General features: G+C 45.4%; 4 non-coding genes across 4 annotated transcripts; 1 reads left to right on the top strand and 3 right to left on the bottom strand.

The window, feature by feature from the left end:
- TRNAL-AAG lies at positions 10,772 to 10,853 on the top strand. Its single transcript has one exon. It is a non-coding gene; the product is annotated as a tRNA-Leu (tRNA).
- TRNAV-AAC lies at positions 11,229 to 11,301 on the bottom strand. Its single transcript has one exon. It is a non-coding gene; the product is annotated as a tRNA-Val (tRNA).
- Positions 11,618 to 11,689, bottom strand: TRNAP-UGG. The gene has a single exon. It is a non-coding gene; the product is annotated as a tRNA-Pro (tRNA).
- On the bottom strand, positions 14,061 to 14,133 carry TRNAT-UGU. Its single transcript has one exon. It is a non-coding gene; the product is annotated as a tRNA-Thr (tRNA).

Below are 15,631 nucleotides of genomic sequence, written 5' to 3'. Positions count from 1 at the left end.
GTAATTATAATTTAAAAACCATGGGTTGAAGTATCAATCTGGATTTTGGCTAGGTTTGAGTCCCAGAATGTGGGTTCAAGTCCCAACCTAAGTTCTGGCTTGGTTTAAGTCCTTTTTTTTTTTTTTTTTTTTTTGTCTTTTTGCCTTTTCTAGGGCCGCTCCCATGATATATGGAGGTTCCCAGGCTAGGGGTCGAATCAGAGCTGTAGCCACCAGCCTACACCAGAGCCACAGCAACGGGGGGATCTGAGCCACGTCTGCAACCTACACCACAGCTCATGGCAACGCCAGACCCTTAACCCACTGAGCAAGGCCAGGGATCGAACCCACAACCTCATGGTTCCTAGTGGATTTGTTAACAACTGAGCCACGATGGGAACTCCTAGGTTCAAGTCTTAAGCGCTGTCTGTTTCACTTGGAATAGAGAAAAAAACACACACACACATTAGAATTGGTGTCAAAAAAATATTACCAGCACATTGGGGATTAGGATTTCAACACATGAATTGAGAATTTCAACTCATGAATTTATGCTTTTGGGAGACACAAACATTCAGTCCATAGCAGCTCTGCAGCCTAGCACTGCCCCTCTTCCCCATGGCCAAAGATGACTCTGAATTATCCACAAAGCTCCTCAAGGGCCCCAGTAGATAAGAGGGTGGCTTGGTTTAAGGATCTGTTGTCTTGAGATTCTTTATAATTTGATCTTTGAAGTTTGGTGGGACAATGAAGCATGCCTGTGAACAGTAGAGATCTATGCAGTATTGTACATTATGTGTCCCTTGTTCCTTGCCACCCATTTGTACAACATCAGCAATGCCCCTTGGGCCCACGATATGTGGGAGTCGAGCAAGATTCATAGTAAGAAGGTAAGATGTTACCTTAGGACTGAGTAAGGAGGGACAAGGAAAGAGAAAGACCCATTGTCCACTTTCCCTTTAATTCTTTCTTACTTGTCAGTAAGCAGAAGGTAGAGAATGTAACTGGAATGTATATCACACATATATTTTTATGCAGAACACTTGAGTTAAGTTTGTGTAGCATTTCCATTCTTATAGTAAGAATGAAGTACCCATGCACTTACGGGCTACAAAATGAAAATCATGGGATTTTGGTGATTCTATATTTGAGTGAAATGTTCTTATATCTGCATTTAAAACTGGCATTGCACAGGATAAAGGTGAATAGAAAACTCAAGTCAATAACTTAGATTTTTTTCTCTTTTTTTTTTTTTTTTTTTTGGTCTTTTTAGGGCCACACCCATGACATATGGAGGTTCCCAGGCTAGGGGTTGAATCAGAGCTGCACCTGCTGGCCTATACCACAGCCACAGCAACTCAGGATCTGAGCCTCATCTATGACCTACACCACAGCTCACAGCAATGCTAGATCCTTAACCCACTGAGCAAGGCCAGGGACCAAACCTGTGTCCTCGTGGATACTAGTCAGATTCGTTTCCACTGAGCCATGATGGGAACTCTGATTTTTTTACTTTTCTTCACTCAGACTGACATTGAATAGCAAATAAAAAAAACACCATGACAAATCATGAGAGCACAGGAGAGAGGAAAAGCTTTGTATTTATACATTTAACTTTACTATATTTAACTTTTCTGGGGGTTTTTTTTGGGGGGGGGAGAAACAAGGGTCCGTCCCTATGTTTTTATTTTACTCTGGGCCCTACAAATTATGTAACAGGCCCTATCCTTGAACCTGTGATCTTCACTTCCCCATTCTTCTCAGAACATTCATCCCCAGCATTCACCCCCATTCTTCTCAGAACAGTCACTCCCTCTTTCCTGACACAGGTGAGCTCAAGTAAAGAAATGCTCCTGGACCCAGAATCACACATGCTACCCCAGATGCACCCTCACTTTCCCATGTTCTTGGAAACTAGTCTTTCTCCTTTTTCAGCTTCCTGCCTCTCCCCTCTCCATTTAGGACACATTCACTTATCTCTCAGGCAGGAATCTTAGCTTAAGATCTAGAGCAGGGTCCAGGAAAAGGAGCAGATCACAAAAATGTATGAAGGAATTGAATAAATGAATGAATGAAAAGTAAAAATGTGGGTGGTGGTAATCCTTCATTCAACAAGCAAGCCCTGACCAGCCCTCCCCCCCACCAACTTATTTTAAGGCTACACCCAAAGAATATGGAAAGTTCCCAGGCTAGGGATCTAATCAGAGCTGCAGCTACTGGCCTACACTGCACCAACAGCAACACTGGATCAGAGCCTATACCACGGATCACCGCAAGATGGATCCTTAACCCACTGAGCAAGGCCAACCCAACCGCAGCCTCATGGTTACTAGTTGGGTTCATTACTGCTGAGCCACGAGGAGAACTCCAGCCCTCACTCTTGACTGGGAACACTTCTTACAAAAGTAGGCTCAACTCTGGCACTGATCTGTCCCAGATGGCATGCTAATTTCCACCAACATCTTCTCAACAGTGCCCTAGTGGAGGAAACCAGCACCTCCTTTTTATTTCAAAACTGTGAGGGTCTTCTCAGGCCAGCCCTCCCTGACCACCCTGGGATCCCAGCCCTTACTGTTCTCTGAAAGTTATTGCTCCTTTATCAAAGGGGGCCTTGGTTCCATCTCTCTTGCACTATCTCAAAGAGTCTCAACCTTTTTGGGACCATGAACCCCTTTAAGAAGTCTGATGAAAACTGTGGAACTTTCCTCAGAATAATGTTTTTATATGCACAAAATACCTAAAATATAAAAAGAACCCAATTTTATTGACATAGTTAATAAAACCACCACAGCATGCAGCATCTTGATGTTGGACTTCCATTCCCAGACCAGAGATTGAACCCAGGCTCCAACAGTGAAAGCACAGGATTCCTAACAAGTAGGCCACCAGGGAACGCCAATGTACTACTTTATAAACACACTTATCATGGCTCAGGGGAACCGGATCTGACTAGAATTCATGAGGACACAGGTTCGATTCCTGGTTTTGGGGATCCAGAGTTGCCATGACCTGTGGAGTTGGTCACAGACACCACTCTGATTTGTCATGGCTGTGGCTGTGGTGTAGGCTAGCGGCTATAGCGTGGATCCAAACCCTAGCCTGGGAACTTCCATATGCCTCGGGGTGGCCCTAAAAAGACAAAATAAATAAATAAACATACTTATTAACAAGATGCATAAATGAAAATTGAAAGTATTTACAACAACTATAATGTAATATGAAAACATCTGTGGTTTCTATTGGCAGTGAGGGCACAGGTCCTGTCAATCCTACTGGGGTCTGTAGCCTGCATTGAGAATGGAAGGTAGCAATGCTCCCTTTGGCAGCACATATACTAAAATTGGAACAATGATACAGAGATTAGCATGGCCCCTGTGCAAGGATGACACACAAATTCGTGAAGCGTTCCATATTTTCATTTATTTATTTATTTATTTTTGTCTTTTTGCCTTTTCTAGGGCCGCTCCCACGACATATGGAGGTTCCCAGGCTAGGGGGTCGAATTGGAGCTGTAGCCGCCGGCCTACGCCAGAGCCACAGCAATGCGGGATCCGAGCTGCGTCTGCAACCTATACCACAGCTCAGGGCAACGCCGGATCAAACGCGCAACCTCATGGTTCCTAGTTGGATTCGTTAATCACTGCACCACGACCGGAACTCCCGTTCCATATTTTTAATAGATGCAGGCTATTTGGAATGGATAGGCAATGAGATCCTGCCGTGTAGCACTGGGAACTATATCTAGTCACTTATGATGGAGCATGATAATGTGAGAAAAAAGAATCTATACATGTATTTGTAACTGGGTCACCATGCTGTACAGTAGAAAATTGACAGAACACTAAACGAGGTATAATGAAAAAAAAATTATATATTAAAAAAAAAAGAATGGAAGGTAACAGACTCATAGAACAGATTCATAAGCATAGAGAACAGACTCGTGATTGCCAAGAGTAAGGGGGGTGGTTGGGGGAGGGTTGGATTGTGAGGTTGGGACTAGCAGATGCAAACCATTATATACAGGATAGATAAACAACAAGGTCCTACTGTACAGCATAGGGAACTATATTCAATATCCTGTAATAATCCGTAATAGAAAAGAATGGCTTTTAAAGAATGGAAGGGAAGACTTTGTTTCAGTTACTTTTTAAAAAATATATAAATTCTGGAGTTCCCGTCAAGGTGCAGCGGAAAGGAATCCAACTAGGAACCATGAGGTTGCGGGTTTGATCCCTGGCCTCCCTCAGTGGGTTAAGGATCTGGCATTCCCCTGAACTATGGTGTAAGTCGCAGACATGCCTTGGATCTAACCGGCAGCTGTAACTCGGATTAGACCCCTAGCCTGGGAACTTCCATATGCCACGGGTGCAGCCCTAAAAAGAAAATATATACATATATACATATATATATACACACACACACATAGACACATATATATTATATATAAATATATAATTCTGTTATTTTTACCTGTTATTTTTACCAATCCAGGTTCACAGACCTCCCAACTCTTATCCACCACCCCTAGGATAAGAGAACTCCCTGCCTGTTATCTGGGGAACTTCTTCACCTCCAAAGTTGCAACCACAGCCTGTCGGCAGTAGAGGGCGCCAACAGCAAGGCGCTCCCTCTGCGTTGGGAAAAGAATCAGGTAGAACCTGCTGAATTTGCTGAGTATCCAAGCTTTGAGTAAAGACTTTCGGTGACTGTGAATGCCATTATCAGTAAAGCTAAGGATGCTTTTATCAAAACAATTGGTTATGCGTTGAGTTAGGAGTTTGGAAGGATTCTGTTCACACACCCACCCCAACTCTGTCAGGCAAGAGGGTTCATCATGCCGGGTCACTGCTCACCTGTTTCTTCTTTCCTCTTATTGCTTACCCCTATCACCAGTGTCGACTGTTTTTTATTTCTCACTGCAAATTCTGGGTTCCGTCCACACCTCCCTTTGAGCTTGATAATGAGTAAGCACAGAACAACTGGATATCTTTCTGACATTCTGGGAGGCCAGTTTGTGAGCAGTGCTGGGAGTGTTTCAGTGACCCAGGAGACAGATGATGGTTGCAGTAGTGTTGTGTAGCGAGGCCATTTGGGCATGTGGATTGAACAGCCAGGAGCTTGCTGGTACCGTTTCTTGAGAAGGAAAACTTGCCGATGTAGTTGATTGGGGAAATGGAGGGGTGGAGCTGTAACTTGTGCACCTGAGAATGCCTAAGTGGAAATGACAGCAGAAGCCAGGTGAGAGATCTGGGCTGGAGATAAAATCAAGAGGTATTGATCATATTTGCACCCATGACAGTGGATGAAGTCACTTAGGGAAAGAGTGGACTGAGAAGAGCAGGGTGCCCACAACCTGCCAAATTTCAACATTTACAGCAAATTGGAGGAAGAGGAGGAGAGTCAGGCACTGAGGATCAGGAGATGCAACATCATATTTTAAGTTCAGTGTTTTGATTCTTCAGGGAACTGAAAAAAATGGCAACAGAAAAGTACTCATGGTTTTAGCCACATGGAGGTCACTGGCAACAATAGTGAAATCTATGTTGGGAGATTCATTCCTTATCCAACAGGATACTGCTGCCTGAAACTGGATTAGGATAGGATGGAGCAAACCCACTTCTGAGTATATACCCAAAGAACTATAATCAGTATCTAGAAGAAGTAACTATACCCCCAAGTTCAGTGCAGCATTGTTCACAATGGTTAGGATAACATAAACAACCCAAGTTATCTGTCCACAGATGAACAGATAAAGAAAATGGATGAAGAAAGTGTGATATATCTGTAGGTATAGATATGCAATGGAAAACTACTCAATCTTAAAAAAGAAGGAAATTCTGCCATTTGCAACAACATGGGTGAACCTGGAGTACATTATGCCAATGAAATAAGCTAGAAACAGAAAGATAAGTACTGCACAATCTCAATCACATGTAGAATTTGTAGTCAACCTCATAATAACAGAGAGTAGAATGGTGGTTACCTAGGGCAGGGAGGAGGGGAGATGGGAGCTTTTGGTTAAAGGGTATAAACTTTCAGTTATAAGATGAATTTAAGTTCCTGAGACCTAAGGTACAGTGGTTTCTATGGTTAACAGCTATAATATTATAAACTTGAAAGGTATTAAGAGAGTAGATCTGAATAGGGAAGAACAAATCTGACTCCATATTAGATCTGTTCATTTTATTTTAACCTTACTTTAAATCTTTGTGCTTTGTTTCCTGTGCTTAGTCATGCTCTGTACCTTTTGTAACAGAATGTTGCCTATAGCTTGAAATGTGCAGGATAGCCTGCCCATGACCTGACCTCAACAGAGAGTTACAAGATCATGACCATGACCTGACCTATGTGGACAGCTACAAGGACAAAGGATCTGAAATTTGCAACAGCTAGTCATGCCTGCCACCACCACCACCCCACCTTTAAAAGTGTTTTGTTGAAATCCTCTCAGGGAGTTCCAGGCTTTTTTGGGCACTGGCTTAGCTCTCCTTGCATGGCCCTGCAATAAACCATCTGCTCCAAAGTCCTACATTTTCTGTCTTATTTGGCCTTGCTGTGCATGGGGCACTCAGACTTGTGTTTGGTAACAGTCGTGTTATTAAAACTCGAAATACTTAGCTAAGGCCAACTCTGCAGGCACACCAGGCTGTGACACATACACATTGGTTGAAGAGCAGACAGCTGTACAGTTATAAAAATCATGCAGCAATCGCTACACTAAAATTTCACACAGGAGTTCCTGTCCTGGCTCAGCGGTAACCAGCCAGACTAGGATCCACCAGGATGCAGGTCAGAGCCCCGGCCTCCCTCAATGGGCTAAAGATCTGGCATTTCAGTGAGCTGTGGTGTAGGTGGCAGCTGCGGCTCAGATCCCAAGTTGCTGTGGCTGTGGCACAGGTAGGTAGCTACAGCTTGGATTTGACCCCTAGCCTGGGGACTTCCATATGGCTTAGGTGCAGCCCTAGAAAGACACACACACACATACATAATTCACGCGAACACCAAGAATAAAGCTACTGGATGCAGCAGTAGTCCCAGTATATTCAACTCTAGAACTGGTTACCTTCCACTCTTCGGATGTCCCATTCAAAATTAGGGCCCCAGAGACAGAAACCAAGCTACTTTGCTCTTCTAGAATTTGAGCCAACCACTCTAATATGGTTTGGGAAGATTTATTGACATAAAAATCTAAGTTTAAAAAAAACACGATTCAGGAGTTCCCGTCGTGGTGCAGTGGTTAACGAATCCGATTAGGAACCATGAGGTTGAGGGTTCCATCCCTGGCCTCGCTCAGTGGGTTAAGGATCTGGCGCTGCCGAGAGCTGTGGTGTAGGTTGCTGATGCAGCTCGGATCCTGCGTTGCTGTGGCTGTGGTGTAGGCCAGCAGCTACAGCTCCGATCGGACCCCTAGCCTGGGAACCTCCATATGCCGCCGGTGCGACCCTGGAAAAACAAAGAGGGAAAAAAAAAAAAAAAAAAAAAAAAAAAAACCACGGTTCAAGGCATAACTCTGACTTTGCTGAAGTTGAGCTCCAGAAGTTGAGCAGTTTGCACAATGATGGAAATGTAGGAGCCGTCCCAGCTCTTCGAAGAAAGCAATGACGCACAGATGGACATGATGCCTGGCAAAAGGGACTTTACCCAAGAGGTGGGGGTGGGCAGCGGGAGCTAGGAGCCATCTCGGAACCCACGCATCTGAGCCTCACCACAGCCAGATTTAAGAAGACAATCAAGGAGGTGGCGATCCAGTCAAGAGCAGGGATGTTAACCTGCCCAGCTCTGGGAAAGCAGCCAGGCCAGATTTCCAATCCTGACTTTGAGAAGAATGCTGGGACAGGGGGTTGGGGCGGGAGGGTCCGGGCAGGGCGAGGAATTTGATGACTGGGAGGATGACTACGACTCCCTGGAAGAGGAGGAACAGCTGAGTTGTGCATCTTAGAGTACCAGCAGCTCTTGGGAAAGCTAACAAAATGTTTCTGAGAACCTCCAGAGAAAGAAAAGCAGCTCTAGATGGCAAATTTCAGATCCATGATGAGAAACCTTGTTTGATCAGTTGGCTTTTATCGAAGAGCCCTTTCTCCACTTAATTATTGTCAAGAGTCTGATCAAAGAACTCTGCTGTGATTACATTATGGATAGCCACGTAGTTAAATGATGCCACCAAAAGAGGAGGAAATTGAGGAAAGACCCAGCATTCCACTCTCTTGGGATCATTAAAAAATAAATAAATAATTGTTTTTTCAGAATAGAATGTGCCAGGGACTGCACAGTTATGAAAAAGGAAGAAAAATTTTGAAAGAAAAGGAGTTTAGTACTGTTGAAACCTGTTTTCAATGAATGTCCTGAGGTCGTAACTTGCTGGCCTAGTGGGTTAATGATCTGGCATAGTCACTGTTGTGACTCAAGTTTAATCTCTGTCCCAGGAAATACACCAAAAAGTAAATAAATCAGTGAAAGAATGTCCTGAAACACCTATGGCTTGACTTTTTCATTGATCCAGATTATTTCCCTTGCATTAGGGAAAATATTTTTCAGATTTCACTGTAAGGGATGGTTTTGCAAGAGTAAATCATGGCCAAGACAAACTACCAGCAGGAGGGCCCACTGTATTACTTGTATGACAAAAAGTAACTAATTTGGACAAAAAATAATCAATTAAGGACACAAGATGTCCAGTTATTTGGACTGAAAGTATATTGAGAAAACTTTCAAGTGGTTTATTGAAGCAGTGGTTATCAAAGGCTAAATTTGTAGTGTGAGATAAATTGAGTAGTCTTCAGTCTCCCAAAAGAATAATCAAGTCCCCAAAGAAATACATATGGTGTGTGCTGTTATCTTAAAATGTGTTTCCAAGTACCTAAGGAACTTCCCTTTGCCGCTTAGAGGTAACAAGCCCTACTAGTATCCATGAGGACTCGGGTTTGATCCTGGGCTTTACTCAGTTGTTTAAGGATCCACGGTTGCTGTGAGCCGTGGTGTAGGTCACAGATGTGTCTGGGATCCAGCGTTGCTGTGTCTGCCAATAGGTCAGCAGCTGTAGCTTCGATTTGACCAGTAGCCTGGGAACTTTCACATGCCTCTGGTGCAGCCTTAAAAAGCAAAAAAAAAAAAAAAAAAAAAAAAAGCATCTGAGATTTTGTTTGTATTTGTAGTACCTTGATCATAGAAAGCTGCTATGATCTATGATTTAAGAAAACTGGTAATTCGGCAGTAAAAAATCCCCCCTTGCAGTAGCTGGATAAATGTTGCATCTGCAGCCTGGATTTCATCCCTGGACCAGGAATTTCAAATGCTGAGGTCGCAGACATAAAAACATAAAAAAAGAAAAACAAAAAAGAAAGAAGGAAACATGAGAGGAGTTTCCTTGTGGCTCAGCGGATTAAAGATCCGGCCTTGTCACTGCTATTGCATAAATTCGATCTCTGGCCATGGGCCAGGCAAAAAAAAAAAAAAAAAAAAAATGTGAAAGTGCAAGGTAAAAAAAAAAATTATTGCGAACATCCTCATACCTACCTGCTCAGGGAGTTCCACGGTGGTGCAACAGGATTGGGCAGGGTCATGCTAGTGCTGGGATACAGGCTAATGATCCAGCGTTGCTGCGGCTTAAGTCGCGACTGTGGCTAGGATCTGATCCCTGGCCCTGAAACTTCATATGCCATGTGAGGGTGGCTGAAAAAATAATAATAATAACAATAAATAAAAATAGCGTGCTCAGAAATCCACCTCAATATCTGAAGTTATCCTATCTCCTCCTCTAATTAAGCTTGTTATTGGTTATGCACCAGCATTCATGATAATTTTTTAAGCTTAATTAAAAATCTATATCTATAGCGAGATCACAAGTCTATAGCATAGACTCACTGGTGTAGGTAAATATCAACAGAAAACTAAAGAGATTAGTTCATAAAATATTGATAGTTATCTGAGTTTAGGGCTTGCGGGTTAATTTTTTTCTTTTGGGGGGATTTTTTTATTTTTAAGAAATTGATTTTTTTAATGAAGGGGGGCCCTTTGTCTCCGCACAGTGTGCAATTCGTCATGTTTTGTCAATATTAGATACTTCGAGCTGGAACATTTGTTTCAAATGTGGAAACCCTTTCAAGTGTGTGAAACCTAAGCAACAGTTTGTCATAGTTGGAGGCCTCTGAGATCGCGGCCAACGCGGTCACTAAACAGCCACCTCTGAATGTGTGTTATTGCCCCAAAATATTATAGGTTAAACAAAAGAAATGAAAGAAGGAAAAAGAAAGGGAGAAAAAGAAAGAGAGAGAGAGAAAGGAAAGAAAGAAAGAAAGAAAGAAAGAAAGAAAGAAAGAAAGAAAGAAAGAAAGAAAGAAAGAAAGAAAGAAAGAGAAAAAGAAAGAAAAAGAAAAGAAAGAGAGAGAAAGGAAAAAAAGAGGGAGGGAGGAAGGAAAAGAATTGGGAGAGGTAGTGCAGGGTTTCCCCCTCCTTTTTTCAACTTGTAAAATCAATACAATCACAGTTTAGAAAAATAAATAGAACAAAACAAGTGATAGAGTAGGTTTCCCCTGCATTCCCGCCCATTCCCCAAAAGTGAACTGCCGAAGTGACCTCTTGAATGTTCTTCCCCAAACCTTTGCGTCTGTACTCCACGAATCCTTCTTTTTCAGAGCTCAGATTCCACGCTCTTGACTCTGACCAATCTAATTCTGCTACTTAGGGTGTAGTTCTGTGGTTACTGGTAGATTCAACCCAGCAATCGACTTTCCTCAGGCCCTTGGGGGTGTTAACCTAAATTAAATAATACCACCTAAAACGTTTATATTTCGCAGGTAGCGTGGCCGAGCGGTCTAAGGCGCTGGATTAAGGCTCCAGTCTCCTCGGGGGCGTGGGTTCGAATCCCACCGCTGCCAGACTTCTTCTGTTTTTTTATTTTTAACCGCTCCTTCACCCCAAAGGCTTTAAAAGATAATGTAAATTGGATACTCAAAAGCAAACGTAGCCTTTACTCTGAGTCCGGAACTGCATTTACAGGCCTGCAACAGCAAAATACCCGACGCCATATGTGTGCGCCCGAAGTTCTCCAAGGCAAAAGGGGTAGGTTAAAGTCTCTGCAGACGCCCGAGGAAGAGTCGGGGGACCCAGCTATGTCACTAGCTAGATGACACACCTAGATGACACTCCTGTAACCAGGTAGAGGTGAAGATGGGATGTGCTCCTCTGCAACCAAATTTACCCCAGTCTTAACAATAAATTCAAAAGGTAAGAAGAGGAAGCCGAAAAAAAGTTGTTTCCGCCCGGTTTCGAACCGGGGACCTTTCGCGTGTTAGGCGAACGTGATAACCACTACACTACGGAAACCCGCGAGAGCGGCTTCTTCCGCAACCGTATTCATTGTAAAAAAATTTGGCGGTGAAAAGGAGGTAGGGTACAGTGGGTACACAGTTCAGTGGCAGTGAAAGGATGGTACTAGATACGAGACTTTGGAAACATGCGAGAAAGGCTCAGCAATCTCTCAACGGTAACCTTCGGTTCTTATGCCATCCAGCCACATTTCTACATGCTCTTCTTTCTGATCCCTAGTCCTCCCGCACTTTCCAGTAGTGCCCACCACTTATGCAGGACTAAAACTGTCCACGTAAGAAACTCACAAATTAAAACGGCGGGTAAAAAGACCGGGCTCGTCCGGGATTTGAACCCGGGACCTCTCGCACCCAAAGCGAGAATCATACCCCTAGACCAACGAGCCACGGCACAAGCAAGCTTCTCGTTCAGTCCTAGATATGATTCTATATGGAGTTTCATCATGGAGAGAACCAGTCTTTAGTTCTAGTTTATTGTTGACCCTCTCTGAATCTCCGAGTCTCTCACTCCCATTCGCAGAGTAGCTAGTTTAGCGTAAATGCTCCGTATTTCTTCGCGCCTCTGAGATTTTTCTGGAATAAGAAAGAGACGCTGATGGGGCCTCCTTCTGCTTTGGGGAACGCTCCCCCTCCCAGGGGACCCCTCCCTCTCCCGGGGGACCCCAAATAAGGCTCAAGTCTGGAGGACCAGGGGCAGGGCGCAAAAGCCGGTAGAGCCGGAGGGTTCCTTGCGGGATCTGGGCTCCGGGCTTGGAGGGGACTCGGAATGGACTAGGTCCCGACCCGCGACAGACGAAATGAAACCTCAGTAGTCCTTTCCTGTGGAGCGCTTGGTTAAGGGGTGGGAGCTTTTCTTAATCATTTTATGAAAATATGAAAACCAACACATACTTATTTGCAAAATGATCAGAAAATGTAGGGAAGTGAAAAATGAGAAACAGAAATAAGATGGCCAGGAACCCCGCTTCCTCAATGGTGACCGAACGTAGTAGTGCCGGCGCGCGCACACCCGGAATCCAGTTCGCGCATTCTGGCCATCTGCCCTGGCTGCGTACTCCTGGGATCGCTCCGGAACAAACTACCCGCCCAGGGAACCTGAGGCCAGGGCTGTAAGGGCTCTTTCCTCCTCCAATTCTACTGGATTACGTAGTAGTAAAAAAACAGTGATTCTGAATCCCTGCTTTAAACGTTCACGAAAATCCAATCAGAGTTCACCCAAAGGTTTATTTTTGTGCCACTGGCAGAGAAATTCCCTGCACAGGTGGCTGTTACAAAACTGCATAGGAGACGAGAGGTTGTTAACCTACTCCGAGGGTAAAAAGTGTTATTTTTTCCATTGCCACTCTCCGCGATCTTGCTCTTCCCTCTGCACTGACCTCTCCACTAACTACTCCTCTTGGCCTCTTCCTTGGATACCACAAGGCCAACGCCCCCCAACCCCTCCCTCTAGTGCGCACTCCGCGTTAGGTGGACTCTCCTCTGCTTGCCGCGGCGGTGCGTCTTCGTTCGCTTCTCTTCTCTATGGATATATAGAGAAAAGTACAAAGTCTGCATTCGTGACATCTGGGCGTAAAGTTTAGAACGTTGTCCCATTTGATTAGAGTCTTTTTAAAAAACAACTCTTTACTTTTCCTTTTAAACAAAAACCCCCACTAATAATGCTGACCTTCTCTCTGATGGATTTATGCTGCTAACAGAAATCGAACGTACAAAAGGAGCTAAATCCTCAGTGAACGATGGGAGTCCTGCCTAATGGACAGAACCAGACTCGCTGGAGGTCTTGGGCGCCCTCCCGCCGTGGCCTTCGTGGGCATTACCCATCCCAGCAGCCTTGGCAGAGACAGGGGCCTGACCATGCCCCGCCGCACCATCCCAGACCGCACGAGTCCTCTCTCCAGCGGATGGGGACCCTCAGAAAAGCCCTGAATGAGTCGCTGTCTCCACGTGAGCACGGGGATGACTCCGAGTAGCGGTCTAGGTTGGATCAGGGTTCGAAAATAGAACCTGGGCGGGGTACACAAGAGAAGAGAAAAACCACTCGCCAGACCCTGGGTAGTCGCCCAGAAAGGGAGAGTGAGGTGGGTGAGGTTCGTGGCAGCGGAGGGAACCGCTTTCTTCCCTTACACGAGCCCTCTACCATTCAAAAAGCCAGGCTTTGCATCAAGACCCGAACGGACTTGACTCCACACTGGCACATTCCGGCACTCGCGCGTCCTGGACTCACGGGATTCTCCAACCTCTATGTGCCTGCCCTCAATATAAAGCGGGACTGCAGGGACTAATGGCAGGATAGCAGAGGGTTAAATATAACCCCACTCCCTACTAAAACAGTAGATTCTCAAGTGTGCGGAGGTCGGGGGGGGGGCATTCAGAGGTGGTCCCAACGCAAAAAAAGAACAATCAGAGACCAGGGCAAGCCCCTTGCGCAAGCGGAGCGACAGGAGGGAAACAGAAAGACCCGCCACGAACTCGCGGAAAGGACGCGTATAAAGGAAACGAGAAAGTGGCCGTGGGGAAGAAGGTGCTATGGGCCAGCTGAGACTGTGATCTCAAGGCCAAAGACGCCGTGGGTCAGGGTCTTCGAAAGACTAGGCGACGGGAGGGAGAGACCCATAAGGAGCGAGCACTTGTGGAGCAAAAGCAAACAGCTCTGCCAGTGTCGAGCCTTTCAGCGTGGCGGAAATTCGACTTGGGGAGTGCACTATCCTCTCTTCCACCCCTTTTTTTTCCGAGGGGTGGAAAAACAAAAAAGGAAGAAGGCCCCAGCGAGATTTGAACTCGCGACCCCTGGTTTACAAGACCAGTGCTCTAACCCCTGAGCTATGGAGCCAACTGCACGCAGAGTCTCTGCGCACAAGCAGTTGACACTGCTCTGGTCGACGCGCAGCCGCAGACAATTTCCTAGAAGAGCTCAGTGACAAGAGGCGGGGCCCGTGCCCCTCCGCCAGTGAGCGTCCGGTCAGGCTACCGCCACCTCACCAGCGACTTTACTGAGTGTCAATGTCACGGCCTGAGAAGCAAATCCTTGGAGGGAGCCTGGCCGCATGATGACTGGGAGAGATGGGGTGAGGGCGGGGCGCGCTTCGGATAGGGGCGGGGCCTCTGGTGGGCACAATATACCAAAGGTTCCCAGTCCTCCGCCTGGCTGGGGCTCAGGGAGGAAGACCTGTTGAGATAGGTACGCTGCTTATTGCGTAAGAGAATAGGGCTCCAAGGTCGGGGTTCTGAGGGAAGGACTAGAGGAAGGGTGTCCACAGGCTGTCCTGAGAGGAATCCAGTTCTGGGCTGGTAAGAGGGGGATCAGAAGGGAGAGGTTGGTTGAAAATGGTGGGAAAATCAGAAGGTCGGTATGTCAAGGAAGGGATCACGACTGGGGCCCCTAGCCCCTACCGCAACTTTAGGCAAAATTAAGAAAAGGCAACCTTTAGGCCTGCCTTGGACTTTGGGAGATTTGGTTCCATCAATGTCCCCAAAAGGGCCCACAGGCAAAGAGCAAGGAGAAACGCTTAAAGTCCAGGTGATGAACAGAAGCCCTAACTCAGAAATGATCAGAAAGTGTGCTTTTGGTTAGTGGAACTTGGTCTGGTGGCCCAACTTGCCTTTTGGTCCCTGGAAGGCCAGATGACTTAAGTCACTGGTGGCTAAGCCAGAGGAATTTTCCCAGGTGCCCTCCACTCTAGAAGATGAGGAGTGGTGTAAGGATCTGGTGTCAAAGATGTGAGTTTTCATGTCTCAGCACCTCACAAGGATCTAGGACCAATGAATGAGTAGAGTCAGAAGAAACCCAAATTAGGCAAACCACTGCTCTCAAAGTTCTAGAGATCTCAGAGATCTTATGATGGTCAAAGGATGGGAGAGGAAAATGCACACAGTGTCACACCAACACTGTGACATCCTAAGTCACTACGCTGCCCCAGTGACCAAGAGAAAACATCTCTCTTACTGTCCACCTGTAGTTGTTAAGTAACTATTGTTACCTCTCTTCAGATATACTGAGATTTATGCAGTTATTCTGCAAAATCTTACATATACAAGTCACATTTACAAACACAAAAGCTGAAAATAAACACACAGACAGCTACCCCTGCAGTGCCCCGACCTGATCCTACAGGCATCTCTGCAGTCACTCTACCTTCTGTGACCTATAATGTATTCAGCACTGTTGTTAGATGGATATAAAGGTTAATTGTGATACTCAATCCAAAAGCCATATAAGCCCAGATAACATTAGGGCTTGATGATAACATTAGGCAGTTTAATTAGTAAATGAATGTTAGCAATGGATTTTCCTTGTGGAAATCGGTGGTATTCAAACACATGGATTGGCT

The sequence above is a fragment of the Sus scrofa genome, chromosome 2, assembly GCF_000003025.6.
Source record: "Sus scrofa isolate TJ Tabasco breed Duroc chromosome 2, Sscrofa11.1, whole genome shotgun sequence".
NCBI classification, from domain to species: domain Eukaryota; kingdom Metazoa; phylum Chordata; class Mammalia; order Artiodactyla; family Suidae; genus Sus; species Sus scrofa.
The sequence above is the reverse complement of the archived record's forward strand: the minus strand, read 5'-3'. Positions and strand labels throughout refer to the sequence as shown.